We start from the raw sequence: 4,123 nt of genomic DNA, 5'->3' as shown, positions 1-4,123 counted from the left end.
ACGGGGCTGCTCTGCGCATGCGCCCCTGCCAGCCCGAGGCCTCCGGCTGAGCGCGGGAGGGGACTCCCCCTGCCCAAAACCCTCTCCCCATTCCTTCGACCGCTAACTCCACCCAGCAAAGACTGCGCCTGACTTCCCCGCATTCACTTCGCCCCAGGAGCCACGTTAAATGTCCCCAGACGCCCCACGGCGGGGACTGCCCCATCTTGCAGATGGGGAAACTGAGCCCCAGGGAGACAAGCCGCTCCCAAGGTCATGCAGAGGGGAGGGCAGAACTGGGATTCTAACCTTGGCCTGGCTGACTCTCCAGGGCTCGCACTTGAAGCAGTTTGGGCTACAATGACTGCTGTATCCCATGTACGGAGAGGGAGCTGAGGTGCAGAGAGGGGACGAAAATCCTTGGGTCACACAGCTGGTAAGAAACTGGTAGGGTGGAAGCCCAGGTGTGTCACACCCAGAGCTGTTTCCACTAGCTCCAGCCAGACGTGTCTTCATTCATTCAATCATTCCTTTGTCCACTCAGCATTTCTGGAGCACCTGCTGTGGAGCAGGACCTGTTGTCACAGGAATACTTTTGCTTTGAGCAGGTGGCATGTGGGTGTCTTTGCAGGGAGACCCCAATTGTAAAAGGCGTAGATCCACACAATGGAATATTACTCAGCCATAAAAAGGAATGAAGCTGTGACACATGCTACAACGTGGATGAACCTCAAAAAGCTTCACGCTGAATGAGAGAAGCCAGACACAAAAGGCCACATACTGTGTGGTCCCATTTATATGAAACATTCAGAACAGACAAATTTAGAGGTGGAAAGTAGATTGGTGGTTTTCCAGGGGCTGGGTCGGGGGGGATAGGAAATGACTCCTAAAGAGGACGGGATGATGAAAATGTTCTAGAACTAGATAGAGGTGATGGTTGTACAATAATATGAATACACTGAATGATACAGTTTTAAAATGGTAAATTTCATATTCTGTGTATTTTACCACAATGAGAAATGGCAGTGAGAGGGGACGAAAACTTAAAGAGATGAGGCCCTCGCGCCACCGTCCTTCCTTAGTCTCTCAGCTGAGAATGGGCTGCCCTGGGCAGAGGGTAGTATGCTCCACCCAGTGTCCTGCATCTGTGTGTGTGTGTGTACATGTGTTTGTGCATCTCTGAGGAGCGGACTCAGTATGGTGGGGGCACAGACAAGCAAGGGACAAGATAGTTTCTTCAGAATTACAAAGAGAGTGTAGGAGCGAGGGGAGACCTCAGAGGAGCAAGGTTGCCACAGGCTTCTGTACGTGTCAGTGTCTCATGCGTGTAGACTCAGTTGCTGGTCTGGGGGCAGGCGAGTGCGAACCCCTAGGGCCAAAGTGACACACCAGGGAGCTCTGCTTCCTGTCCAACGCCTGGTCACAGAGGAAGAGCGGAGGTCAGGGATCATGCAGATCTGAGTGTCTGCAGGTGACAGGCTGGTGTGAGGGGCGTGGTGGTTGCAGCAGTGGTGAGTGACAGCGGCGTCTGAGTGTGGTTGTGTGATGTGCGTGGGAGCCAAGCAGCTTGACCTCCACAAGTCCAGGATTCAAAACCCCTCTCTGCCACCTTAACAGAGTGACTCTGGGCCAGCCATTCCATCTTTCTGTGCCTCAGTTTCCCCACCTAAAACAGGGATAATTAAGAGTCCCTACCTTACAAGGTTGCTGGGAGAATGAAATGGGAAGTAAACACAAGAGATGGGGGCTGCTATGTGCTGCTGCCCACTTTCCAACTGGGGAAACTGAGGCTTGGGGAGATGAGACCACCTACCTGAGGTTGCACAGTATGGGTAGGGGCTGAGTAGGAGCCCAGGTCTGTGGCCTCAGAGCCAAGCTGACCTCCACCCCAACCGTCCCCATCCCTCTACTCCCCCCTCCGCCCTACCCCCTAGCCCCCCTGGCTGGTGCCAGGGCTGAGCTTAGAGGGGCTGGCCTGGGGCCCGGGGACGGCGGTTGCCGGGGGCTTGAATGAGGCAACCTTGCCTGGGAATCTGCTGGGCTCAAAGAGCTATTTATAGGCCTGCCTTGGGATTGGGCAAGCACCCCCCCCCACCCCCAGCCCTGAGTGCCTCCTCTGTCCCCCCAGCACTGGGGCCTCGGCCAGGGGCTGCTGCAAATCAGGGGAGGGAGCAGGGGAGGAGGCTGTGGGCCAGGGCAGGAGTGGGGAGGCTGGACCCTCCAGGAGAGCTGGATCTCAGGGGTGGACAACATCCCCCAAAGTGCCTCTCAGCATACCCAAGGTGACACACAGACATGGCAGATGCATTCACATTCACATTGGTTACACACAATTTCACCAACAACGACTGACACACAGTCACATCTCAGACACAGTGACAGCACAGGTGGCTCATATACAATGATGCCCAGCAAGGCCACATATAAGTCACACAGGCCGCACACAACCTCACCCTTCACACACAAGTCATGCCTCTGCACAACCAAACTCACAGCGGTGAGCCTGGGCGCACCTGAAGTCCCTTCACACTCAAACACACCCACCCACCACAATTCACATTCAGCGCAGCTTAGCCTTCCTGGCAGCCACAAACAGCCCACATTTGCTCCACATTGTTCACACCCAACCACATTTACAGCCATGGGCACACCTACAGACAGCCAGCACCCGACCACGATCGCTTGGCACCATGTTGACGACACAGAGACGTACAGTCCTCGCAGGGCCACACTCACAGCCACTCGTGCTCACCAACCAACACACCCAGTGCTGGCCCTCAGTCTTCCCACAAGAGTTCACCTCAGTCCCTTCACACCTGGCCACCCACTCCCACTCCCGTTTTCGCCTCCCCTCACACAGGCTCCCACCCTGCTGGGACCGACAAGTCCAGCTGGCACCAAGGGAGCGTCTGTCTGCTCTGAGCCAGACCCTGTGGACCCAGGCAACCCCAGAGGAGAAATCAGACCTGGGGCTGCCCCAAAGAGGGCCGCTGGCTGGGGGCCCTGTCACACCCCCCACTGCAGACTCTCCGTTGCATCCACTCTTCAGCAGAAACCAAGGCTCGAAGCTAGCCAAGGGCCTTTGCCTGCCCTGCTCCGGGGTGACAAGCTCCTGGGACGTGGGACCTGTTTTCTGCCATGGGTGGGGCTGCCTCCCCAGGGAGAGTCCTCGCTGACCCACGCTTGCTGTGTGACTTTAAATCCCTGAGCCTTTCTGAGCCTCCATTTCCTTTCCTGAGAAATGCAGAACTCGTCCTGGTGGAGGGAACTCCAGAGTCAGACCGGGGTTTGAATCCCAGTCCCCCTGGGTGACCTTAGCCAAATGATTTTGCTTTTCTGTGCCTCAGTTTCCCTCAGCAAAAGAGAGTTGCAGCTCCTGGCTCTTCTGAAGCTCCCTCTGCCCCATCCCCTGGGGTGAGGGGAGAGGGAGTGCCTAGTCTCTCCTCACTCAGGCAAATGAATGGACCACTTTTGGCTGCCCTGCTGGGAGCTTAGAGCAGCTAATTCCCTGGAGAAACAGGAGGCTCTTTCATGCCCAGGCGCCAGTGGGGTGAGGAGGCGGGAAGAGGGTACTGGAGCTGGCCTGATCCCAGTGGGCAAGAGGGCTCCATGCCAAGACCAGGAGTGGCGTGGGGAGCCCTGGAGCCATCCATATCCTCCCTGAGGGACCTTGGCCCAGTGGCCACATCCTCAGCTGTAAAATGGCGGTGACACGGACCAGCACAGCAGGTTTAATGAGCCAGTGGATGGAGACAAAACGTGGCTTCCAGTCAAACACAAGGTGGGCTCTCAACAAAGGTCAGCCACTGTTGCTATGTGTCAACCCGAAGAGCCCACTGAATTCTCCAACAGTCCTATACATAGAATTCCCTCCTTTTCACGGATGAGGAAACTGAGGCTCAGAGAAGTCAAGATGCTTGTCCAATGTCACACAGCCAGTGAGTGGCCTGGATCTGAGTCCTCCAGAGTCCATGCTCTTCCTAACTTCCTCTGGGGCTCGAGAGGTGTTTCCTGCCACCCCCAGCCACAGCCCTGAGCCCAGCAGGCCGGGTGTGGATGGCAGCAGATCATGACTCAACGCAGGAAGTCCTGGCAGGCAGGGGCTCATGGGGCAGCCTTTCTGCTGGTAACCCAGTTTCCCAGA

Source organism: Equus asinus, chromosome 10 (assembly GCF_041296235.1).
Source record: "Equus asinus isolate D_3611 breed Donkey chromosome 10, EquAss-T2T_v2, whole genome shotgun sequence".
Classification (NCBI taxonomy): domain Eukaryota; kingdom Metazoa; phylum Chordata; class Mammalia; order Perissodactyla; family Equidae; genus Equus; species Equus asinus.
This window is presented reverse-complemented; position numbering follows the sequence as displayed.